General features: G+C 39.7%; 1 long non-coding RNA gene and 1 other non-coding gene across 2 annotated transcripts; one reads left to right on the plus strand and one right to left on the minus strand.

Moving 5' to 3' along the window:
- Window positions 1-676: 676 nt before the first annotated feature.
- LOC140741851 (uncharacterized) lies at window positions 677-18375 on the plus strand. The gene is made up of 5 exons (XR_012102143.1): window positions 677-890; window positions 1167-1265; window positions 5185-5350; window positions 14611-14679; window positions 15081-18375. It is a non-coding gene; the product is annotated as an uncharacterized lncRNA (long non-coding RNA).
- A 3964-nt stretch (window positions 18376-22339) lies between these two features.
- Window positions 22340-22465, minus strand: LOC140742165 (U6atac minor spliceosomal RNA). The gene has a single exon (XR_012102241.1). It is a non-coding gene; the product is annotated as a U6atac minor spliceosomal RNA (small nuclear RNA).
- Between the last annotated feature and the right edge of the window lie 5414 nt (window positions 22466-27879).

Consider the following 27879-nt stretch of genomic DNA (forward strand, 5'->3'; position numbering starts at 1 on the left):
GCTTACCCTTTTACATAACCCCTCAATTTAATAAATCGGCCCCTTATCCCCTCACTGTCCACGGCTAGTCCCCTTTCCTACTGCTGGTTTCTTTACAAAGTTCGCCAAGGGTGAGGCAGGCAGCCCAAAATCAATTTTATTTTTCCATGTTAGTTTCTCCAAGTTAATAATGAACAGCACTATCTATTAAAAATGAACAGATTAAAACAATCTTCAAATTGTTGCAATTTATTGTGAAACTATGCAACAAAAAATATATTTTTGTTACAGATTTTACCTTTCCATTAGGCATGGGCATTATATTTTATCTGTCTACTTTATTTGATCTATATAGTAGCTACATATTTACCACTGTGGCCAATAAAATTTACTTAACTTTGTCCATCTCCCAGCTGAAAAATTAAACTAAGGCCTCATCTTTCTAGTGCACATTAAAGATCCTTGACAGAGCTTGAAGAGGAAGGATGAAGCGTGCCAAGATTTTGGCGAGCATTCTCCTCTTGATCATCACCGCCAAAAATCAATTCTGTCATCTGGTATTTGTTGGACCTTGCTTTTCATAAGTAACTAATTGGCTGAATTGGACTTTGGCACATCTTCTAGCCATGAAAAAAAATCCTGCTCTTTCTTTCACTGGGTGTTGATTCGAAAGAGTCTTTTATTTGATTAACTGTAATATAAATTAAATTTCCTTTTTTTTGTGGCTTCAATGGAATGCTGGTCTGTGTTTCATTATTCTTGTGTGAATATTTGATTGGCAAACTGCCAGTGTGATCATGCTAGGCAGGCAACCCACCCACTTTCCACACCAGGCCTTTGTAAAGCATGAACGTATCCTTCAAAGGAAGTGTCGCTGCTTGTGGTGATGCAATGTATAAGCAGGGATTCAGGTTAGCAAACTTGTGATTTTTATATCCTTTTCTCTCTCATTATCTTTTGTTAATAGATCTAACTCCATCCTGTCAGTGATCTGAACAACTTCCTGAATGCATCATTTCCTCAACCAAATAGCAGCCCCAATTATAATACCTTTTATACTCATTCCAAACACACACACACACAAACACATATTCTGCTTTTAATTCACAGCAGCTCCAATAGTTTTCTTTCAGGGGTTAATGACCCTTGACTAACTCGTGCCTCATTTCTCTTTCTTCCCTTTTCAGAAACAATGGGCAAGGGAAACACCTCAGAGGACAGTACTCCTGAGGAGGGATTTTTACCACCCCAAGCCCAAGCACAGGTATTAGCTCCTCATCTAAAGGGTAAGTATCCAGCTTGATTTAACAGGTTCACGTCATGGTGACAGTGAAGTTTCAGGAGAAAGTTACATATAAAGCAACAAAGCTTAAGCTGACTTCCCAAGCTAAATTCAGAATTTACTTATTTTCTTGGTAGCTTGGAGTACCAAAATTCTGTGGTCTTATAGACTTATCTTTCCCACAGATTGACCCAAAATTTTGCTGCAGTAATCATTACATGACACACCTGACATCAACAGAAGTACAAATTCCAGTGGTGGATAAATGCCATCATACTCCAGTATGGGAACCATGGTTGACTTTGACTTAGGGAATTCTAAGGCCCCTGTGGAAAGCATGTTATTTCTTGGAATGGATAAAAGGGAATGAAGATTCTGAAGTATTTGGATTTACTTTCCTGGTTCGTTGTTTATTCTTTCCTTTCTGGGTTTAGCATGGGATGTTCACAGGAATCTCAGTGTACGTATATGTTCCAGGGGAAGGGAGTAAGGACAAAGCCAAGTGATATCATCAGTGCAGAATCAGTTGCTTTCCAAGACAGCTGTTACAGCTGAGATGACTGGATCGCAGTCTGAGGAACATGTCATTTCCAAAGGAGATACTAAGGCAGAACTTTACTGCACTTTTCAGGGCGACCACCATCCATGCTCCCCCAGTCAGTGGCAGTTATCCGAGTGTCTGCAGGAAGTGATCTGCATCCATCAGATTTCCTTCTACGAGGACAAACATGAGGTCAGCAGTTTACATTTCAGCCAAACAATTAATCAGCTTCCCCTTATATAGATGGAAGCAGTCTGACCATACGGTAAATGTCACAGTGACATTCACATAAGATTGCTTCAGGAGAATGATAACCACTAAATTCAAAATAACATAAAGGGACACAGGAGAATCAAGGCACAATATCTGTGGTGAAATCAAACCTTATGTTAGCTTTACAAATGAAATCTTTAAACGTGTTATTCACTTTCAAATACACTGACCAAACAGAACCAATTGATATACCAAACTACCTGCCATAGCTGTTCTTTGACCAATGACAATATAGGACATTGCATAATGGATTCTTGTGCACATGCTATTTAAAATTTCCTTTTGAGGATTTAACCCAATATTTGCACATGCTGGGCTGGAATTCTAGGGCAGAAAACTGAACAATATCCAACGGCTGACTCTGTCAAAGAAAATACAAGTGGAAAAAATTGGACATAACTTATTCGTGATCTTGAGTTGTGTGTTGTCCACTTTGATTGGAAAGTTATCAATGGACTCCTCATATCTTAAAAAGGCTAGGGAAGAGAAAATCCAGAAATTGTAGATTTATTACTCGCAATTGTGGGGGAGTTACTAAAATCTGTCATCTGGGACAGATGCACTTGACAAATATCAGTGGAGTGTCATGTATTTGTAAAAATTTAAGCATGTGTGAGGAACTTCATTGAAGTTCTTTGCAATTATACATGTGGTTTTCAGTGTCCATGAATACTATTATATGCTAATAATCTGTTTTGAGGAAGCTTATTGAATAATTTTAGAAATTAATAGTCATCCTCAGTAGAAATTGTGAGCAAAATGAAAGTACACAGAAATGGAAGCAACCCGAAGATGTGGGTAGAGAATTAACAAGGAGTGAGGAGACAAAGTATAAGGATAATGGGGATGTATTCTATTGAGCAGGATTAGCAACTCCTTGGAATCAATACCTGGGACTAAGATCATTACCTTTATCAATGGTGGATAAAAGCATGGTGAACCATATATCCAGGCTTGCTGATCACACTATTGTTTTGTACGATATTTTAAGTACAACTTGGCAGCAGCAAAGTTCTGGCAAGTGGATGTCAATGCAGATAAATGTGAGGCTATCTCAAACAGAAAGAGCTCAGAATCGATTCTGGACAACTGGACACTGGACAACAAAGCTTTTGCTTCCTAAATACTTTTGGGTGTGTCTTATGGATTTTGGACTGTTGATCATGACAACCACCATAAAATTTCCCCATAATGCACCATTTTAATGAATTTTCCTATGTTTGTTATTTCAATTCATAATTAAAGTCAATTAAAATGCTGACAACAATGTAGGCTGAGAAGTTTTCTATATTGTCCAGGCTTGCCTGAGCATGCTTAGGCAGGGCAGATGCTGCATGGCAGGGCAGGTTTTGGAAAATGTATAAATTTACATGAAGGATTTCGATATTTGAGACAGATGGTTGCCAGAATAATTGATGCTAAGATTAAAGAAGGTATTTTGCTTGGTCCGCAAATTAAATAGGCCATCAATGACGGGCAATTCAAAAAACTTCTAGTGGGACCAGAGAAAATCACTTGGAAGGCATTCAAGTACATTGTTGAAAATTTTCTTGGCAACTACAGAGCACCAAACTACATGCAGCTGGTTGACAACATGCTTCAAGCATACAAAACTATGAAGTGCAACCTGTCACTAAAGATTCATCTTCTGCATTCCAATTTTGACTTCTTCCCTGCAAATCATGGCGCTGTCAGTTTTGAACATGGTGAAAGGTTTCACCAGGATATTGCTGTCATGGAGAAATGGTATCAGAGCAACTGGAATCCATCAATGCTGGCTGAATATTATTGGACACTGAGCAAGAAGTCTCAGACACTGAGTACAAAAGAAAATCATCAACAAAACACTTTTAGTTTCATTAAACTACTGCAAACCGTTAGCACCATTATGGAATTAAATGCATTATACTCAATAAAAGTTAATTTCTTGTTTCTCCAAATTCCTAGACAAGTAGTCTGAGATTATATTTATGTTCGACTTCACGTGGTCTATCATAAACAAAAAAGATTCTGAGGAAGCAACTCTTTTGAAAAAATTTGTTGTCCAGTTATATTTGCTATGAGGGGAGCAATTAAAATGTGAGGATGAATGGAGTGATTTAGGAAACAATGAGAAGAATGGAAATAGTTAAAAATATTAGAAAAGCAAAAGGAACATTAACAGTAACTTAGGTGGACTGGATTACAATGTGATTGAAATCATGCTAGAATTGTAGAAGTTTTTATTAACCTCTGTCAGGAGGATATAATGGGTTTGGAGGAAGTGCAGTGCAGACAAATCAGAAGAATGAAAGTGGTGCTATGTAATTACATTTTGAGACCAAATTGCATTAGTTTAACTTGTATTCACTTAATATATAGAAGACTTAGAGTTAAGGTGCTTAAAATGAGTGAAAGATTTGTTAAGGAAGAGACAAAATCATTTAAATTGCTAGTAAATTGAGAAATAATGGCCTTTGACCTTAACATTAGGGGTAGGCTACTGAAGGGGAATTCAGTTTGCAAAAGGTAGTAGAACTCTTCAGTTTTAGTTTCCCTCTCCTCCAATCATCCTCCATCACTTATATTCAGTCCTTGCCAATATCCATAAAACCCAAGAATTTCCAAACGTGCATTAACCTCTTTTTTTCAAGGTTTCATATTCATTTTAAATACAGGTTGCGAATGCCCGAGTTATGCACTGCCCAGACATAGGAGCGAGCATTTGGGAGAATGAAGGAATGCAGTTACCAGTTGGTGTGTGGCTGCAGGCATCACATGCTGTGTTGCAGCTTGGTTTACAGCCACATTTTGAACTTGCAGACTTGTTATGAACAGTTCACAGAGATGGAACTTTGCTGTAACCTGTGGAGAACTTTTCCATCAGTACTATACTTTTATCTTTATAATAAAACATGGGTATAAAATAAAATTTATAGGAAATTAACTATTGTACTTATAAAACACAAACTTACAAAATGCTGAAAGCATTTATGGACAATTTTGAAGTATGGATATTAAGGCCCTGCCTAGTATGGGATGAGCTTTAAAACTGTGGCTGAGTTGCAGTCAAGACAGATAGAACTGTGGAAGAGTAATTTTCCCCTATTTATTGTGATTATTTTCAAAGGACACAGCAACAAGAGACACAGAAATCCTGGAAGCAGCCGGATCTCACTGAAATGGCCAAGAGGAAGGCCCAAAATGCTGACAGTGGGAGTGCAAGTGACTTCCAAGATGAAGAACTTGCACTTTATATGACAGTCCATTGTGGTAGATACCCAAGTGGTTACCTGGTAGGCATCCACAGTCGTGCAAGTTAAGTAGCCAATGTTATACTTAAGCTGTCTAAAAATGTAGCAATATTAGAATTATATTATTTTCTTCATTCATTCCTTGTTTACATTCATACATTATTCTTCATTTTCATTACTTATAGTTTATGAACTTCTGATAAAAATAATTCTGAAACTTTCTGCCAGTAGTCTCATGACCTTTGTTTACTGGAATATGAAAGAATTATCTTTCTGATAGTCACTGCTTATAATTACCACAGAGTAAAATGCTCCCAAACTAAAGAAAATGGTAAAAAGATCACAGTATGGCATCAGTTCTTTCATAAAATACGGATTATCCAACAACTCATAAAAAGCTTCTGCAGTTGTATGACATCCACTGATGTTAACTCTGGTAGCTGTAAGCATTGTTTTACTTAGAAGGATAATACCATGGGATTAGAACCTTTTGCCTCTATAATCTGAATCCAAATTTAAGCCAGGATTAATCAAATGGAAGTCTCCATTTGTTTTTGATTGTGAGGGTGACATACAAACGCATCTTCCTATAGGGAATTGGCCACAGAGCATAAAGGATGATCTTATTGTGAATAGCTGCAAAAGGTGGCTGGTACACATAAGAGCTATCTTTGCAGCATCTTGTAAATGCTAGGTGCTGCTCGAGTGATAATAAAGAAAATGATTCACGGAACAGTCATGCATTTATCTGAAAACCTGTAATTAAAGAGGTACTGAAAGTAGGGAGCTGTACTGTCCCTGTAGCCATGATCAAAAGCTGAACCTCTCAAGCAGAACAAAGAACTAAATGGATGACATGTGAAATTAATCACATCTCTGACTAACATCTATCTAAGTGTAATGATATACATCACAATGACTGATAGAGGTTGTTTCTAGAAATAACTTTTCTTGCAGATCAATGAGCACATTTACAGTTACATCACAGCTGACCTAAAGATTACATAATTTTATTTCCCTTCTTGGATAATAATGTTAGAAATTAGTGGAGAAGTTCAATTGCCACATACAAAAATACTTGTGTGAAGTATTCAACAAAAGGAAGGCGACAAGGAAACATGAGAGGGCTTCCATAGAGTGAAGCGGAAAGAAAAAGCAGAGATAAATATCTAAAGCTATTTAAGCCATCTGAATCTGGAATAAGCAAGCAAAGAGCAAATAGCGAATCAATTGTGAGAGAGAGCTGAACTTGCTAACCAGGACAATGAGTTCAGTTCTGGGTCAGGATCAGAATGTAGTGTGATAGTCACAGAAGTGTAGAACATGGAGTGCAATGGTGAGACGAACCAGATTAGAAAGATAATGAGGCAAAGTTTGCAACTGTAATAACAGTGTAACTTCCAGCATATGTCATCTCTACACTGTGAAAATGACAGCAACTTCTGGTATAACCACATGGGTAATGAAACACAGAAATCCAGAAATTACTGCTGGAAACTACTGCTCCTCCAAGATTGCACTCCTTTGAGTTTGAGTTACCTTCTATCCAGACAATAGCACAGCTGCCATTTGATTTTCTTCCTACCATCTGAGGTCCCAAGAAGCCTTCGCACATGAAGCAATATTTACTTGTATTTCTTTGAATTTACTGTACTACATTGGCTACTTTTGATGTTATATTCTCCAGATTACAGAGACCAAAATCAGATCCATTCGATTAACAAATCTGATCTTGAGCGTCCAGTCACCAGTTGTTAGAATTCTGTCTCACTCCCAAATTGACTTCAGCCCTTGGCCTCTACACTTGGTAAAAATGTTTAACTTAAGATGGAGATTCATCTTCCACAATTAGAGCCTTCTAGACTCAACACTTAGATCAATAACTTCAAATAATGTGTATCTATGGCATTCCTTTCAAATGTATTAATTTCACAAACCATTACACATTTACCACACTTTTTTCTTCCACACATGCAGTCTGAGTTGCTAAGTATCTCCAGCATTTATGTCTCAATTTCATAAGGTAGCCTGTCATAAAACTTGTTGGCTTGCGGCAATACATAGTAATGAAAAACTGTAAATTACAAAAAGTATACATAAAAATATAAGTAGTGCAAAAGATAGAGTTAGTGCTCATGATGTTATTGTTAATTGCAAAATCTGATGACTGAGGAAAAGAACCTGTTCTTGAGATGTTAAATGTATGTCTTTAGGTATGCCTTGATGGTAGCAATGAGAAGAGGTGATGGATGCTGCCTTTTTGAGGTATCGCCTTTTGAAGATTTCCTCAATGCTGGGAAGGCTAGTGCCCATGACGGAGCTGGCTGTGTTTACAACTTCCTACAGCTTTGTTCGATCCTGTGCAGTGGTCCCTCCATACCAGATGGTGATGCAACCAGTTAGAATGCTCTCCACAGTACATCTGTAGAAATTCGCTAGACTTCGGTGACATTCCATGAGTTCTCAAATTCCTAATGAAATGTAGCCACTGTCATGTCTTCTTTGTAGTTGCATCAATATGTTGGGCCCAGAATAGATCTTCAGAGAGGTTGACACCCCGGAATTTGAAATTGTTCAACCATTCCACTTCTGATCTTTCAATGAGGACTGGTGTGTGTGCCCTCGATTTTCCCTTCCTTCAGTCCACAATCAATTCCTTGGCCTTACTGACATTGAGTCCATGGTTGTTGTTGCTACACCACTCAACCAGCTGATCTATCTTGCTCTTGTATGCCTCCTTGTCCCCATCTGAAATTCTGCCATCAATAGTTGCGCTATTGACAAACTTTTGACTTTCTGTACTTTTGTGCTGCTTATTGTTCCCTTTTTCCCCAAAGCTCCTCGAACGTACAATCTGCACAAGGTGAGGGATTGCACTTCTTAATATGCTCCCTCTCTTCACCACAATCTGAGGTTGTCTGTATCTTTTCAAATAGTCAAAAATGCTTAAATTGTACTGAAAAGTAGGAGAGAAACAGAGACAGATTAGATCTGCAGTGTAAATGACACACACGTGCATTGTTATATACACAATTTACTGCAAATGCCAGAGCAGCTCTTCCCTTTCTCTTTGTGATTCCTCCTTTAAGCTGTGTCAACCATAGTTATACATTAGTACGTACATTACGGTCCCCTATTGTTTCAGTTTTACTGCTGTCCATGACTTCAACAATGGCTGCTCCAACATTGGCAAGGACTGTCTCCTCCATATGGGTAACGTTCTGCTGCCAGGCTCTCTCCACACTGATTGTTTGAAACATTGTTCTGCAAGAGTAAGGGAAGCATGTCGTTGACATTGATTGAAGAGTTAGGACTGTGGATTCGTACTCAGTGTGTAAGGATGCACTGTTGCACACATTCTGATTGGCAGCTGAGTGACAGTTTGTTGTAGCTGAATGGGGTGGAAGACTAGTAAATTGGAGGATAGGAGCTAGAAAAGTTATTCACTGACACTAACCTTTTGAATGAGATCTTTAATGTTTAGAATCTCATGTGCCTTCAGTGAATGACCCCTAGGTTTGATTCTCTCTGCTTTCTATACCCATCACCTTTGCAGTTCGCCTGGATGCAATACTGGGTTTTTATAAGGCATTGTTCAGACTGCACTTGCAGCGTGGGCCCCTTACCTAAGCTGTGTTGGCATTGGAGAGCATCTAGAGGAGATTCTCGACAATAATCTCGGAACAAAAGGGTTAATGTGTGGAGAGCGCTTGATGCCTCTGGGCCTATATTCGCTGGAGTTTAGAAGAATGAGGGTATCTCATTGAAACATATAGAATATTGAAAGGCCTAGATAGAGTGGATGTGGAGAGGATGTTTCCTATCGTGGGTGACTCTAAGACTAGAGGACACAACCTTAGAATAGAGGGATGTGAAGAATAGAGACTTAGAATGGTGATTTGTTGAGTTGCTTTAGCCAGAGGGTAGAAAATCTGTGGAATTCATTGCCACAGACAAATGTGGAGGCCATGTCATTGAATATATTAAAAGTGGAGGTTGATAGGTTATTGATTATTCAGGGTGTTAAAGATTATGGGGAGAAGGCAAGAGAATGGTGTTGAGAGGGATAATAAATCAGCCATGATGGAATGGCAAAGCAAATGCGAGGGGCCGAATGGCCTAATTATGCTCTTACAGTTTGTCCTTCGGTCTTCCTGCTAACAGGCCTGTCTCTGTTTTCTCCACCTCTTGCACCAAAGCCCCAGTGCTGGATCAGAAAATGTTGGGACACATTTCTTTATTACTTTGGGTCATTGATGCCGTCTCCACAACCTGAATGGGTCCTATAACCTCTCATAGCTTTGTAATCCGCACACGACGCACTTCCCCTTGAACCGATGTAGACAAGCTTAAGCAGAGGAGCCAAGTTTTAAATGGTGCTGGCCACACATGAAGTGGGCTCCCTGTTAATATGTTGGCATCAATAAGTTTGGGGTAGAATAGCGGGTAGAGTAATTCTATTACAGGTTCATTTCCCATTGCCATTTGTACGTAGCTTTAACAGTCTCTCCGTTGGTTTCCTCCATGTGTTCTGGTTTCCTCCTACATTACAAAGACATTAGAGTTAGTAGGTTCATTGGTCACGTTGGTGTTGTTGGGGCAGCGTGAACTCGCTGGGCAGGGAGGGTCTGTTACCATGCTGTATCTCTAAATTTAAAAATGTTTAAAAAATAAATGGGCAGCAATAGGTTGGCGAGTTGCCTGCATCAGAGCACAATGAAAGCTCCTTTTGTATCATGATCCCCACACTCATTTATGGGAACCACACAACTTATCTCCAAAGGATTTCTGGTCTTAACTCTGATATGCCATCTATCATGGCCCCACCTACTTGGGTCCTGTCTGAATGAAAACTAGTGCTTTAGAGTCAGGTAACAAAACGGCACAAAGTCACATATGCTTTACTGTCATTATAGTCTCAGTTACTCCAGCAGAACGTAACTGGAAGCTGCCACCTTTTGTTTTCAAAGTACTTGGGGATAATTTTGCTCTTAATTCCTTGGTGGTGATATTTGCCTTAAATAAGATTAATAAAATTGATATAGCTTAAGGTTTAATGCAGCCATTTAATTCATGAAGGTGAAAGCTGAAAATGTACACCAGCGTATTAAATATTATTCATGAAAAATTACCTAGGTGGCTACTGTGACATCAAGAGCCGTGAAAGCTTAAATGACATTTAAGCAGACATAACAATTGCTAGGAGCAGACTAGATTTTATTCAATTTCTATCATGTCAAAAATAAATTTGTGACTCACTGAAGAATGCAGACACCTCTCGCTGTGACGTAAATGCTTGGGCCTCTTCTGACCACTGCACTGTATTTGTCATATCATTTTGAGTTGTTTTGCAAAAGAGGGAGCCAATTTCTTTTAAAAGCAATGCATGAAGTAACACCATTTTATTTGTCTTCAGGTGGCATCATGCCTGAAGAGCTGCAGCTTTATTCTTTTACTATGGCATATGTTTATATCATACCTTCAATAATTTTCTGCAGATTGTCCTATAATTTTTTTAAAATAAAATTGAAACTTAGATTCTGAATGATACACATTTTTTTCTTATGGGATGAAAATATCTAAGAATATTTTGGCAACATGGGCAGGTGTATAGAAATAAAGAACCTAACATTTTAGACATGGATGACCAAGTATTCTATGATAGGCGTCACATGATGAAATCAGAGGTTTTGACATCAGGTCTCAAAGTGTTAGCCTTTTAATTTCGTTTGGTTAGGGAATTGTCAGGGCTTGCATATGAAACAGAAGGGTTTCAAAGGTGAATTCAAAACATATATCATTCTAATAGTCTCCCAATCATCTCCACTTCACTGCTCCAATCTGATTACGTCCACCTAGAATCACCACATGACCTCCCAAACAACTTCCTTCCCTGATCTTCATCACCTTTGTCTTGATTACTTTTCTGTTTCTCAACCACTTTCATCTCTCACATGATCACCTTGTTATTTGCCTCCCTTTGTTCCAATTGCTTTATTCCCTCCCAAATGTCTTTCCCAATCTTGATTACTTCAGCCGTTATAAAACCGCAAGATATAGGAGCAGAATTAGGCCATTTGGCCCGTCATGTCTGTTCCACTATTTCATCATGGCTCATCCAATTTTCCTCTCAGCTCCAATATCCTTCCTTCTCCCTGCATTCCTACATGTCCTGACCAATCAAAAATCAATCAACTGCCTTACATATACATAAAGACTTGGCCTTCACAGCTGCCAGTGGCAAAGAATTCCACAGATTCTCCACTCTGTGGCTCATCTCCATTCTAAGGCTGTGTCCTCTGGTCTTAGACTCTCCCACTATAGGAAGCATCCTCTTCACATCCACTCCATCAGAGCATTTCATCATTTGATAGGTTTCAAAGGGATCTTCATATGACAAGCCATTCAATCCTTGAATCATTTTCATGAGCCTCCTTTGAATCCTCTCCAGTTTCAGCACATCCTTTCTAAGATACGGGGCCCAAAACTGCTCACAATACTCCAAGTAAGTTCTCACCAGCACTTTATAAAGTTTCAACATTACATCCTTCCTTTCATGTTGTAGTCCACATGAAATGAATACTAACATTGCATTTGCCTTCCTCACCACAGACTCAACCTGTGTTTTAACCTTTAGGGAATCCTGCAGAAGAATGCCCAAGTCCCTTTGCATCTCACTTTTGTATTTTCTTTCCATTCAGAAAATAGTCAATCCTTTCATTTCTTCTACCAAAGTACATGACCATACACTTTCCAACATTGTATTCCATCTGCCATTTCTTTGCCTATTCTCCTAATCTCTCTAAATCCATCTGTAGCATCTCTACTTCCTCAAAACTACCTGCCCCTCCACCTATCTTCATATCATTTGCAAACTTTGCAACAAATCCATCAATTCCATCATCCAAATCACTAACATATAACGTAAAAAGAATTGGCCCCAACATAGACTCCTGTGGAACACTACTGGTCAGAATAAAGGCTCCCTTTATTCCCACTCTCTGCCTCCTGCCAATCAGCCACTAGAATCTTTCCTGTAATACCATGGACTCTAGCTAAGCATTCTCATGAGAAACACCTTGTCAAAGGCCTTCTGAAAATCCAAGTACACAGCATCAGCTGATTTTCCGTTGTCTATTCTGCTTGTTATTTTTTCAAAGAATTTCAACAGATTTGTTAAGCGTGACTTTATCATGTAACTTCCATTACCCTGAGACCTCATCCTTATTAACAAACTCCAACGTTTTCCCGAACACTGAGGATAGACTATCTGACCTATCATTTCCATTCTTTTGCCGCTCTTCCTTCTTGAAGAGCAGAGTGACACTTGCAGGATTCTCGTCTCTCGGAACCATCCAATGATTCCTGAAAGATCGTTATTTATGCCTCCATGATCTCTTCAGCAACTCTTTCAGAACCCTGGGGTGTACAACATTTGGTCCTTCAGTCCTTTCAGTTTCCCCAAGAAAAACAGCTTCTTCCCCTCTGCCATCCGATTCCTAAATGGACATTGAACCCTTGGACACTACCTCACTTAATATATATATATATATTATTTCTGTTTTTTGCACAATTTTTAATCTATTCAATATACATATACTGTACTGTAATTGTTTTACTTATTTATTTGTTATTTTATTTATTTATTTTGCCTTCTATATTATGCATTGCATTGAACTGCTGCTGCTAAGTCAACAAATTTCACATCACACATGCTGGTGATAATAAATCTGATTCTGACTGAACCTCTCTTATCACTTCTTTAGTCCTTCCCTATCTCCTTGCTCCACTCCCTTTCCTGATTAACTCTCTGTCCCAGTCACTTCACCTTTTATGCCCTTGTCTGCTTCTGATCTGCTGGTCTATCATTACCCAGGCCAGAACCTAACTGAGGCATACTCAGTGACAAAGTGACCCAAAATCTATATGCTAGGTTGAAGAGTTGCCTGGGGTCCTGCTGTTGTAAATCTCTCTGATTTAATTTGCATAAGGCTTAAAGGGCTATTGCTGAGAATGCCTCAAGACTACTTTCTCTGACATGGTAATCATTTTGTGTGTCATAAATTAACTGAAATGAAACCATGACAGTCGTGATGAATTATTACATTTTATTACATGTAGGACAGGTGTTCTTGAATATATACTGATTCTCACAATGCATACATTAAATACTTCAACATTTCCATCCCATATATATCAGATTAAGGGTTTGTCTCTCCTCTCAAATCAACAAATTCCCCTCCACCCCCTGCCATCTTCTGGTAGACAACATTTACTCTTACTCTGAGTTACTTCTCCTCTAACTCAATTAAATTTCTCCAAATAAAAGGAGTTGTCAAGGCAACTGATATAGATCCTGTCAAAGCTATCTTTTTTGTAATATTTGGAAAAGTCTTTGTTCATCCTACACGAGCCATTGCCTTACTCTTTTCCTTGTATACTGATGATTTTGTTACCTGTTCTTTCTGATTTCTAACTTACCCTCACTTCAAACTCTTTTCTTCCCTTCCTTGACTTGCCTATTCTAGTGACCTTAGGCAAATAATTCCTTCAGCTATCTCAACCAAACATTTTCTCTCTTGCCTTTTCTCTATCTCTCCTGCTTCTCTTCTGATGATGTGGGAACTGTGCTTCCCTTTTTCCTTGATAAGGAATTCTCTGCATCTTGGTTAAAACTGTTCTTGAATCTGTAATTCCCATTTATCCCACTATGCCCTTCCTCCCAGATCCATAATAAAATTTCCTTTATCATCATCTTCCCTCTCACCAACCTTGACATTCACTAGGTTATTTCTAACACTTGCAACTACATGCATGCCAAGCACGTTATCACACCAACACCTCCTCTATCAGTATGCCAAAGAGATTGTTTCCTTCAAAACACTCCCAATTATACTTACAAAACCCTTGCCATTTTCCACAAGGTGAACACCTGCCCTTTGAGCTTCTTCTATCCAGGCCCTTAGACATTCAATTCAAGTGCAAAATTAGTTTATTTTTATTTTAACTAATTTAGCATGCTGTTTCATTGCTCATCTACACTAAGGGAGACTAAGTGCAGATTGGATAATTACTTTACTGAAGACTTTCATTTGGCCAGAAGCTTCCAGTTCATTACCTTTTTAATTCTCAGTGCTATTTTGAATTCTCCATCACTAGTGTACAACACCAATCCAATGAAATTTTGGGGAGCATGAATTGGATTGTTTGTTTCCAGTCTCTTAGATCTCTAACTTTTACTAGTTTTTGTGATAGGCCATTGACCTGAAATGTTAACCCTATTTCTCTCTCCACCTGTGCAGCTTAACCTGTTGAGTATTTTCAGCATTTTCTTTCTTCGTTGCAAATTCTAAGCATCTGCAGCATTTTGCGTAAGTATTACGTTGCTGAAGATTTCTGATATTTAAATAAGCATTAATATAAAATCAGCTTTGCCAAACTTTACTACACTTAAACTGTAAACTTCCAAAAGAACGTCAGCATAAAGCAGGCAGGAATATTAAATTTGTTTTAAATATTCAGGTTAAAGATAACTTGTTCTTCCACTGTTAAATGAATTGCATTTCAGAGGTATTATGTTCATAAGCTATTTTATCAGATTCTGTGGTGAACTTCATTTCCCTAATGTGAACTAACCTTAGATCAATATTTTCCCATTGACCTTGACCACTGAATTCCCACCAGTCAGATCTCAAGTACATAAAACTTTAAAAGATGATTTAATTAACAAGATGTCTTCCATGCAGCCATCTAATTATTTGTATCTCAACAGGACATTTAACTTGAAGAGCGAAAATAAACACTACAAGTAAAAAGAGAAATGCTGGAAACACTCAGCAGGACAGTCGCCTCTGTGGAGATGTTTCAAGTCAATGATCTTTGACTAAAACATTCATAGTTGTCCCTTTTGAGGTTTGAAGAAAAGATGTACACACATAGAAAACATTCTGCTGCCAGTCCTTGTATGATTTGTTATTTTGGTCAGATGTATGCTGACCTACAAGGTCCAGTCGTGGAGTTTGTTTCCACATAGTTTGTCTGTCATCTTTGGTTCCTGAAAATTAATCTATAATATTTTTTGGGGAAAAACAATGATTTCAAATTCCATGTTATTCAGTAATAGTAGCCTATACTGTCTAATTATTTCTATAATATTATATTGGAAGGATAACATAGTCCTGTGTATTAGAAACGATAAAGGGAGAATATTCCTTTGTGAAGACAAAGATAATTTTAGCAATGAAGCTGTAAATTATTTCCAGCATCAGACCAATTTAGTGAGAATGATCCATGGCATTGTTGAGGCCCATTTTGCTAGTCAGTGGTTAGAGCTGTAATCAAAGCCATTAGATTAACCTGCATGTGGCTGCTTCTGAGCTGTCAGAGAAATCAAGGCTATGATTAAATATAAATAGTTTTCCGTATCAAAATCAATGAAAACTGGGGAAATGTTTGGCAAATGCTTACTAAGAAACCAGTGCAAATATTAATCTATAATAAAATTGCTACTTACTCAACATAGGGAACTCATATTTTATATTCAATGCTTTGTTTGGAGATGTATAGTAAATATCTCAATAACACCAAGATGTAAAGAATATTGAAAAATTGAAGGTGTGTGAATTTATTGCAGGTGGTGGAAAAGAATGTCACCAAGCATTGTGTCGGATAATGTAGAATGAACGGCAAAGCCCAGATATTCTTGTTAATTTAAAGCAATGAAAATAGGATAAAACTGTGTTTCAGCTTCTTGACTGAGCTACAAGATTATCTGCATCATATTAAAAACAAGCAACAGAATTTGTGATGAGCCTGACCGTCAGGATACCTGCAATAGAATAGATTTGAATAATACATCTTTAGTTTAATGCATATGTTTTTTATGTGAACAGAAAACAACTCTTTAAACTGTCCTGTTATGTTAAAGGTCAGATTTTAGAGAAGGCAATAAAACAGAAGAAAATATAGGACAGCATGTTGCCATGGCAATCAACAACAGATTAAGGGAGTAGGTCTATTGAGAGATTTTATCGATGAGATCAGAGGGAGACGAGAAACTGAAAATTTCACTCTTTTCTTATCCTAGTCAGTGCATTTATTTTATTTTGATTGCTGGGGACCACATACGTTGCCAGTCTTCATACTGTTGCAGGTAAATTTGTATTGCCTCAGACCAAGCGCTGCCCTTTATTGATAATGAACTGGGAACAAGTCAGCGATTTGTTACAGTTTAAAATTCATTCCATAATGCAAGCTTTGTCTGTATCGTTGCATAACCCAACCATTTAAATTATTGATATCACTACGACATAACCAAGGCACAGATGAAACAAAAATAATCACTTTATCTCTAAACCTAGCAACTGTAAGGAACTGAGAGCAGAATTGGACAGGAACAATGGCAAGGCAAGGACTGTCTGAAACACATTTGAAACATGTTCATATCTCTTAATTCCAGGGAGTCTATTGCACCATAAAAATTCTTCCATGAGTTCTTCTGGTAAACAAATATTTCGCCTTTACTGTATTATCCAGATTAGTAATCCATACTACATGGTTCTTAAATTTAGGCACCAAAACAAAGAATCCTAGGAAGGGGCAAGCATTCCTAATATAAACTATACCATGATCAAGATAGAAACGTTATAAAAAAACTTTGTCATCATTTCAGCATTATACAAAAACAGTATTAATCTTTGAAAATTGCCGAACCAATCTGGTGCTAAGGTGCAGCTTCACCTTCAAAGAAAATGTACAGTGACTTAATCAGAGCCAGATCAGAATCAGAATCAGTTTTATTATCATTGGCATGTGTCATGAAATTTGTTAACCTAGCAGCATCAGTTCAATGCAATACATAATATAGAAGAAAAAAAGTAAAAATAAATAAGTAAATCAATTACGGTATATGTATATCAAATAGATTAAAATTAATACATATGAAAAGAGTGAGGTAGAGTTCATGGGTTCAATGTCCATTTAGGAATCAGATGGCAGAGGGAAAGAAGCTGTTCCTGAATCACTGAGTGTGTGCCTTCAAGCTTCTGTACCTCCTACCTGATGGTAACAGTGAGAGAAGGGCATGCCCTGGGTGCTGGAGATCTTTAATAATGGATGCTGCCTTTCTGAGACACTGCAACTTGAAGATCTAGTACCCAAGATGGAGCCAACTAAATTTACAGCCCTCTGCAGCCCCTTTTGGTCCTGTGCAGTAGCCCCCTCCCTCCATACCAGACAGTGATGCAGCCCATCAGATTCTCTCCATAGTAGAGAAGTTTTCGAATGTGTTTGTTGTCATACCAAATCTCCTCAAACTCCTAATGAAGTATAGTTGCTGTCTTGTCTTCTTTACAACTACATCAATATGTTGGGACCAGATTATATCCTCAGAGATCCTGACACACAGGAACATGAAACTGCTCACTTTCTCCACTTCTGATCCCTCTGTGAGGATTGGTACGTGTTCCTTCAGCTTACCCGTCCTGAAGTCCACAATCAGCTCTTTTGTCTTACTGACATTGAGGGCAAAGTTGTTGCTGTGACACCATTCCACTAGTTGGTATATCTCACGCCGGTATGCCCTCTCATCTCCATCTGAGATTCTACCAACAATGGTTGTATCATCAGAAAATTTATAGATGGTATTTGAGCTATGCCTAGCCACCAGTCATGGGTATAGAGGGAGTAAAGCAGTGGGCTAAGAACACACCCCAATGTTGATTGTCAGTGAGGAGGAGATATTATTACCAATCCACAGATTGTGATTTTCCGGTTAAGAAGCTGAGGGTCCAATTGCAGAGGGTGGTACAGAGGCCCAGGTTCTGTAACTTATCAATGAGGTTTGTGGGAATGATGGTGTTAAGTACTGAGCTATAGTAGATGAAAAGCATCCTTACATGGGTGTTTGTATTGTCCAGGTGGTCTAAGGCTGTGTGAAAGGCCATTGAGATTGCATCTGCCATCAACCTATTGTGGCGAGAGGCAAATTACAGTGGGCCCAGGTCTTTGCTGAGGCAGGAGATGAGTCTAGTCATGACCGACCTCTCAAAGCATTTCATCAATGTAGATGTGAGTGCTACTGTGGGGGGGAGGGGGGGTCATGTAATATAAAATCTATGGTTTTCTCGTGTTCCTGTTGGTGGTATTTCTAAATTTACTGATGATTTTAATGTATACTATTACAGGGTAATCTTTCAAATCTTAAGTGATGATCAATTGCAGAATGTTTAGATGTCTCTTACAAAAAAAAAGTATTTTTCCAAAGTGATATTAGCATTACAGGTATCATGTAACCAAACAATCTCCTCTCCTTTCCAGGAAGGCCACCTTATATTAACATATGTAGCTCCCCTAGTGACTCTCATCCAGGTATCAGCAGTGACAAGGAGGGTTAATGAGATATTACATTGGAGTGCAGTCCTGTTTTCACATTACATTTCTTCCTGTAGCCTCACTGCACTTTAGTCACTTGTGTGCTGTCTTAGAGTTAAAACTCCTTTCAAATTTTGTCTTCCTCAAACTAGGAGCACTGTAACCAGTTCCAGAGCTCAAGCTGAAATGGGATACCACAAAGTATTGTTAAATCTGGGACACCATTCCACTAGTTGGTATATCTCACGCCGGTATGCCCTCTCATCTCCATCTGAGATTCTACCAACAATGGTTGTATCATCAGCAAATTTATAGATGGTATTTGAGCTATGCCTAGCAACCAGTCATGGGTATAGAGGGAGTACAGCAGTGGGCTAAGAACACACCCCAGTGTTAAATCTGGGATCTTTGTTGTCTGTCTGGTACTAACTGAATGCACAATCAATAAAGCGATCAGATCAATGATATGATCCTGCTGGGATCACGTAGGTCATGCAAACCAAATTCTGTTCGTTCTCATTGTTGCACTGCCATATAGGCTATTCAATCCAGAAAACAAAGATTTTTTGGAATTAAGTAATCTGATTTTAATGTATTTAAGCTGTTATTTATTTCATTACACCCATAATCTCCCAATTGTCAATCTTCACAAAATGTCTCAAGTACATTAATTTATAATAGTTGTATTGCTATTGACACTCAGATAGAGTTGACATTTTTAATAACATTCACAGGCCTGAATCATCCAGATAACCTAGGGAAAAAATTAAATTAAATTTAAATGAGATGTCAGCAAGTCACAAAGCCTCAAGCCTAAAGTGCTCTTTGAATATCGGATTATAATTTGAATAAAGAAATTATTCCTATTTGATAAGGCAATGAACAAATGCACATTTATCTTACTGATAAGTAGTATGTCAAAATATAATTTTGTATTTTATTGTATGTCTTGACAATAAATAAATTAATGCAACAGAGAGCGTAATTTAATATTGAGAGTTGCATTTTGTTTCGGAGTGTTTAATTGTACACCCTAGATACTTTATCCTTTATAATAAACTGATTAATGGTAGAAGATTAAACCAATTGCTCCAAATTGAGACTAAACATTTATTTTCATTATACCTCAAAAGTATCTCTTTAATATCTTAATAATAATGTAAATCACAACTCTAATATTGTGTAGGCAGATAGTAAAAGTTCAATACATTAAGGAACATCAAGTGAATTTGGTTCTTGAAAGGTCTTAAGACTATCTGAATTTTGAGATGTGTTTCTTTAAATATTCTTTAAAAACAATATTCTTTAAAAATGGTTTATGAAAACCAGCAACGTTGTTGAATATTGAACAGGAAACAGATGCATTTAAATAGTGTCTTTCACTTTCCATTTTGGATATTCCAAAACACTGAAGTATAGCCACTGATTCCTCGTAAGAAACATTAAAGTCACACAAAGCAAGCTCTCATAAACAGCAGTATAATAATCACCAGATAATCTGTGGTTCAGGGATTGGTTGAGGGTTTAGTATGTAGCTGGGGTTAACCTTCCTATTCTTCAATGTGATACTGCTATGGTTTTAAGAAAGTCTGTGAGAGCACACAGGGCCTCAGAAAGTTGATACTTTCAATAGAATGGCATTCTCCTGCAGTGGAGTGTCAACTTAAAAATTTTGTGCTCAGAGCTCTGAAGTGGGAATTGAAACCACAAGTGCAGAATGGTACCAACTGAGCAAAAGCTGCCTGTGTGATAAGTAGCTCTTCTGGGTTGTGGCCTACCAGTAGCATGGGGGAAACTCACACTATTTATTTTGGTCTCCCTACTTTAATAATTTATTAAGCACAATCAAAATACTTTGAAGATTACAGGATATAGTGTTCTGCTGAAGGGGTGGTATTGGGATAAGAATATCAAGTAGAAAAGAATAGCTTTTGTAATTTGCCGGAGTTGGAAATGAGATTGACTGACAGCAAAAATACAGGGAGGGTGAAAAATCTGCTCTGGTTACAAAACGAGCAATGGGATAAACTGATGAGACCTGGCATAATGGAATAAATTGTCTTTGCTTTGGAATGTTCTGTTCTCCTCTGGATAATACTGTTCCATTTGGAAAGAGATGCTTCAGCACACAGAATTTAACACACAGAAACTGTTTGCCAATGCATGCGTTCACTGAAAGTGTGTGTTTTATCTACTACATGACATGGCAGCCACAGCACTGCAATGCAATGGAAAAGAGTGACTAATCAGGGAGAAGCAAGAGATTGCTGAAGGATAAGAGGGAAGAGCATTATTATTATCATCTGAGGAGCTGGGAGAGTGCATAGGAAGAGGAGGGTGGTTAAGAGGTGCAAGGAATAGCACAATAAGTTGATGTAACAGGGGAAAGTAATGACAAACATGAGAAGATCTGGAGATCCAAAGCAACGCCCACAAAATGAGGAACTCGGCAGGCCGGGTAGCATCTATGGAAAAAGCTTAAACTTCAGGACAGGGCCCCTCATCAGGACTGGAAAGAAAGAGGAGGTCACAGTCAGAAGGTGGGGAGGAAGTACAAGGTGGTAGGTGACAGGTGAAATTGGGAGAGTGGGGGAAGGGGGTTGGTAAAGAGCTGGGAAGTTGATTGCTGAAAGAGATAAAGGGCAGCGGGGGGGGGGGGGGGACCTGATAGGAGAGGACAGAAGGCCATGGAAGAAAGGGAGTAGGAGGAGCGCCAGAGGGAGATGATGAGAAAGTGAGGAGACAAGGTGAGAGTGGGAAAGAGGAATGGTGAAGGAGAGAGGGAGTGGGGCACTTACTGGAAATTAGAGAAATCGATGTTCATGCCATCAAGTTGGAGGCTATCCAGATGGAATATAAAGTGTTGCTCCTCAAACCTGAGTGTGGCCTCATTGTGGCAGTAGGGGAGGTCATGGACTGACATGTCAGAATGGGAATGGGAAGTAGAATTGAAATGGGCCGTCACCAGGAGATCCACCTTTTTCTGGTGGACAGAGCGTAAGGGCTCAGCGAAGTGGTCTCCCAATCTATGTCAGGTCACACCGATAAACGGGAGGCCACACTGGGAGCACTGGAGATGGTAGATGACCGCAACAGACTCACAGGTGAAGTGTCGCCTCACCTGAAGGACTGTTTGGGGCCCTGAATGGTAGTGAGGGAGGAGGTGTAAGGGCAGGTGTAGCAGTTATTCTGCTTGAAGGATAAGTACCAGGAGGGAGATCAGTGGAGGGGACAAGTGGAGAAAGGAGTTGTGTAGGGAGCATAATGGGAGAAAGTAATGAGTTGCACCAATGCACATAGCAGGATCTGGGTGAATAAACAGCATTGCTTATTATTCATATTATTGCTATTACTATTATTAGCTTTATTTGTTACATGTACATCAAAGCACACAGTGAAATGTGCCGTTTGCATCAAGTCAAAGCAGCGAGGATTGTGCTGGGCAGACCGCGAGAGTTGCCACGCATCCTGCGCCAACATAGCATGCCCACAACTCACTAATCCTAACCGTATATCTTTGTAGGGTGGGAGGAAACTCGAGCAGCCGGAGGAAACCCACGTGGTCACGGGGAGTACGTACAAACGCCTTATGGGCAGTGGCGGGAATTGAACCTCGACTGGTAATCACTGGTTGGCGCCGTAAAGCAATGCAGTAATCACTATGTCACGTGGTTAGATGCCACTAAGTAGATAGCAATGCCTTAACCCCTTGTATCTGCAAAGACACTAGGGCTCCTTCCATCCTCATCAACGTGAATGCTAACATTCTCTTCTTTCTGACTAATCATTAGTGCGGGTTGTGAACTGAATCTCTAATTGCAGACTGTTGATCGGTTGGTGAACATCTCATCTTCAACCATGGGAGCAGCTGTGTCCCTTCATTGGCACAGAAGAATATCTTTCCCTAAGCTTTCACTGCCCCCAGCAGTATATAGGGAAGCATCATTAAAGCACAGTGCTGTTTTTGGATGTCCTAAAATGCACCGGCAAAATCCTTTTTCTCTTACTCTTTCAAATTCAGCTTTTCAATTGGCCATTCAGGTCACAGAGTTGAGATTATGTCATCTGGGTCCTACTTGTCCACAGACAATGCACTGAGCGTCAGCATTGGCAGTGAAATGATAATGAGCTGGCTGAGCTAAAACACCAGTAATGGATGTGCTGAGATTACATCCTGGTTTTCTCATGCAATACCAGATTCTTCCCCCACACATCACATCACCCTCCCACACATCTAACAAACCGACATTAAAAATGGTACCTTAAGACCACTTAATGTGCCTTTCTGCAAAAGTTGCTGTCAAACAATGAACTTGCATGAGTATATTGTATCCTGTGCTATGTTTGTAATTAGTAGCAAAGTGAATAGGTTGAGTGTGATATCATGCTGAGGCAGCACTATTTATAAACTCGAAGCTCATGTAAGGTTAGCGCAGTCTCATATGACCTTCACAAGCTCTGATCTATGCAAATGTTTATTTCTGGCAACCAGCATTGATCTTCCTCACAAACCAGTTAAAGACTTGTTAAAACATTCCCAGGGCTTGATGTGAAGTGCAGACAAGTCCCTTCCATACCCAAAACAAAGGACAAGCCTATATTTAGCTAACAAAAACCAGCAGATACGCACACAGCTTTTGGAGCCCTCTTACGTAAAGCAGTTTGCCAAAAATATAATTTTCCAGTTTTAAAAGCTCTTCAACATATATGAAGAAAATCAGTAAATTACTGAGGGATTATTATCACCAGACAAACCTAAAATAACGAGGTGCCAGTTTAGTGAAGCTGTAACATGGCACAGTCTAAATGCTAAAAAAACACAGGCGGCAGGAAGCAGACAGAATTAAGCGATTGATGAGCAATGGATCAAATTCAACTCTCTTGTCTTACTACACCGAGTTAGGAATGGTAATGGACAACTGAACAGGTTACAGGAGCAATGTCCAAGAGTGACAGTGTCCTGACCAATAGAGGGGCGCAGCATGTGAGTGCCCAAGGACAGGGCTGAAGCATTCATGACCATGTTCACTCAGAAGTAATGAATTGATGATCCATCTTGTTTCTTCCCCCCCTCCCCTGATCCCCACAATTACAAAAGCCAGCCTCCAGCCTATCAGGAAATGGCTAATGCCACGGGATACAACAAAGACCACTGGACAGCATCTAACTGTAATGCTGAAGACTAATGACCCAGAGCCTGCTGGATCTCTTGCCAAGTTGTTGAGGTACAGTTACACAAAAGGTCTCTACCCAACAATGTGGTAGTTTGCCTAGGGATACTGCATTCATAAAAAAACAGTACAAATCTGATCTGGCTAATTACCACCTAATTAGTGTACTACAGCAAAGTGATGGAAGGTATTATCAAAGTGAACTCAGCAATGCCCAGTTTAGGTTTTGGCCAAACCAGTTCACTTTGGAGATCTTCACAGCCTTGCTGCAAACATAGACAAGGAGTTGAGTTGAAGAGGTGAGAGTGATTTTCCTTTAACATTGTGGCAGCATCTGACCAACCCGGGCATCAAAGGCAAATTCAAGTCCTTTATTATTGAGAGCGATAAGGGCAGCAGGCACTTGTGAATATCACTTTCTGCAGAATCCTCAACAAGTTTTCCACCAGCTTGACTTGGAAGTATAATCACCGTGCTTTCTTCCTTGTTGGGTCCAAATCTAGGTACTCCCGACCCTGTCGCACTGTGACCTGAAGGACTGCAGTGGTTCAAGAAGGGGATTTTCAGCCCCTTCTCAAAGGCAATTTTTGCGTCATGGAATCACAGTATTTCATAGCCATGCTGACTAGCGGCACCCAACATTAATCCCATCTTCTGGCACATGGTTTGTAGTCTTCTATGTCAAGCCTGTTCAAGTGCTCACCTTGGTACATCGTTAAATGATGGACAGTAACTAGAACATAGAAATTTATAGCATATTACAGGCCCTTCGGCCCACAATGTTGTGCCAACCATCTAACTTACTCTAGAAACTGCCTAGAATTTCCATAGCACATTGCCCTCTATTTTTCTAAGCTCCATGTGCCTATCTAAGAGGCTCTTAAAAGACCCTGTTGTACCCGCTTCCACCACCACTGCTGGCAGTGCATTCCACTCACCCACCACTCTCTGCATGAAAAACTTACCCCTGACATCCCCCCCAGTACTTATTTCCAAGCACCTTAAAACTATTCCCCCTCGTGTTAGCCATTCAGTCCTGGGAAAAAGCATCCCGATATCCACACAATCAATGCCCCTTATCATCTTATACACCTGTATCAGGTAACCTCTCATCCTCTGTCACTCCAAGGAGAAAAGGCCCAGTTCACTCAACCCATTCTCATAAGGTACATCCTCCAATCCAGGCAACATCCTTGTAAATCTCCTCTGCACTCTCCCTATAGTATCCACATCCTTCCTGTAGTGAGGTGACCAGAACTGAATATAGTACTTCAAGTGGGGTTTGACCAAGGTTTTATATAGCTGTAACATTACCTCTTGCTCTTGAACTCAATCCCACGGTGTCATAAGGGAGGGGCATTGAGAGCAGACCCAAATGCAAGACACAGACACTGAAGTACTAGGAGCAGGACTAGGTGTGACAAGAAAGTAAGAGAAGTGGGGAAGAAACAACACTGGACAAGACACAGGCCCTGGACGAGACTAGGATACAGGGCCTGGGCTAGGATTGGACTAGGAAAGCAGGACCTGGATGAGGAACTAGGAATTTGGAAGCTGGACAAGGACTCTGAGCCAGAGACTGGAGAGGGAAGGAGAACGTGGGTCTTGACTCGGGCTCGGACTCCGGATCTAGGCGAGGACAAGATGTGGCAAGGCAACAGGACTGGACGTAGGGGCAGGATGCAAGACTCCTGGGCTGGACGAGGACATGAAGCTGAGACTTGGCTTGGGAGACTGGAACACAAAGCCTTAGTCTTGGGAGACAGGAATGCGGAACACAGAGCCGGGACCACCCTTTGCCTTCTGTTGGCTAGCCAGTTCTGGATCGACAAAGCAAGGTTTCCTTGGATCCCATGCCTCCTTACTTTCTGAAGGAGTGTTGCATGGGAAACTTTATCAAATGCCTTACTGAGATCCATATATACTACATCCACTGCTCTACCTTCATCAATGTGTTTTTTCACATCCTCAAAGAATTCAATTAGGCTCGTAAGACATGACTTGCCCTTGACAAAGCTATGCTGACAATCCCTAATCAGATTATGTCTTTCCAAATGCTCATAAATCCTGCCAACAACTTGCCTACCACTGAAGTCAGACTCACTGGTCTATAATTTCCTGGGCTATCTCTACTCCCTTTCTTGAACAAGGGAACAACATTTGCAACCCTCCAATCCTCTGATACTTCTGCCATCCCTATTGATGATGCAAAGACATCGCAAGACGCTCAGCAACCTCCTCCTTCGCTACCCACAGTAGCCTGGGGTACATCTCATCCAGTCCCGGTGACATATCCAACTTAATGCTTTTCAAAACTCCAGCACATCCTCTTTCTTAATGTTTAAATGCTCAAGCACTTCAGTCCACTGTAAGTCATCCTCACAATTGCCAAGGTCTTTTTCCCTGGTGAATACTGAAGCATAGTATTCATTGCTGACCTTTCGAGAGATACCTGGAGCTAAGAAAATTAATAAATAAATCAATTGGATAAGACATTCAGTATGCATTCGATTTCAGTCCTGAAGAAGGGTGTCGGCTCAAATGTCAACTGCTTATTCGTTTCCATAGATGCCACCTGACGTGCTGAGTTCCCCCAGCATTTTGTGTGTGTTGTGTTGGATTGTATTTGATGTCTATTTTTTTACCCCCAAAATTATATGGTCTTTCCTTACCACTGCTTCTATTAATTATCGATGATCACAGATCTGCCCAACACAAATATCACGTATTCATGTTTCCTCTCTGTTCTAGATACATTTTTTAAAGGCAATTCTCTTTACATTGTGACACTGCTGGAGTGGTCAGCTTCCAGCTGAGATAACAAACTGAGGCCACCCAGATGATTGTAAAAGAGCCAACGGCATAACTTCAAAGAACAGGACAGTTCACTTCTGTGTCTTGGTTAATATTTACCTCTCAATAAACAGCGCAAGAATAGACAGCCTGGCTGTTATCACTGTTGTTTGAGAGGGTTTGCAATGCAAATTGGTTAAAACATTTCTTACGTTCCATCACTTCAAAAAGTGGATTACTTGGTGTAACTTGATGTTCTGGAACTGAAAACAAAACGTAAGTCTTCCCTTCTTTCTCCTTTTCTGACTGTTGCGGATTTGAACTCGGAACTGCAGTTAATGCATTTCTCTGGGGCACCCCTGCTAAGGTCAGGAAATTCCTGTCTGTTTCAGATGGAAGCAATTAGGCTAAAAGAAAATTGCTTGGGAGTGACATTTCCATTGGATGTCCTCCAGTGAAGGAGATTGGCAAGCAGCCTGGGTATTGGACATCAGTAACAGGGCTCTGTGCAAGATCAGCTTTCTGCTGTCCACCAGTAGCCAGGCTGCACTTAAGGTTAGGATGCCATGTGGGAGCTGGGCATGGCAGCGCCTGTTTCCACACTCGATACTGAGTCAGGACAGCAGATTCACATTATCCTTCCCTAACGGTATAAAATAGTTGGGCTTATCAAAGGCCAGAAGAGGAATTAGTGGAAGTGCATAGCTTGATTTATTTGGATTGGGCTCAGAGGACAGTAATGCATCTTGTGAGTAGAGACAGTAAGATTGTCACTGAGTAACAATATTTAGTTTTCAGGTATTGTGTGTACAGGCGTTGTGGGCATTAATTTAATCTATGTTGTTTATATGTGACATCCACTTTTAAAAGGACAACCCTTATGAAAATGGCATTCGCTTGTGAATACTTATTTCATTTTCAGTGAGAACATCCTTAAGTGCTCACTCTAAGAAAATGATAATGGGGTTGCATGTAATGAGCACTTACAGTACAGTACTCTCTGAGAGAGAGGGCTTGAACCAGAGGAGGCAAACTGTGCTATTGCAAGCTGAATCCTTATGTATGTTGTAAGGATGTTTATAATGGGATATTCAAATATGCTTTTTATACTCTTTCTGATGTTTTGACCAAGGCATTAGTTTACATGGAAGATATTTTCAAATAGGATTTACCGGCACTCAGCCTGGAATCAGGCAATTTCACTCGAGTTTTGTTTGCACTTATGGCAGTTTCTGA

Source organism: Hemitrygon akajei, chromosome 19 (assembly GCF_048418815.1).
Source record: "Hemitrygon akajei chromosome 19, sHemAka1.3, whole genome shotgun sequence".
In the NCBI taxonomy this organism is placed as follows: domain Eukaryota; kingdom Metazoa; phylum Chordata; class Chondrichthyes; order Myliobatiformes; family Dasyatidae; genus Hemitrygon; species Hemitrygon akajei.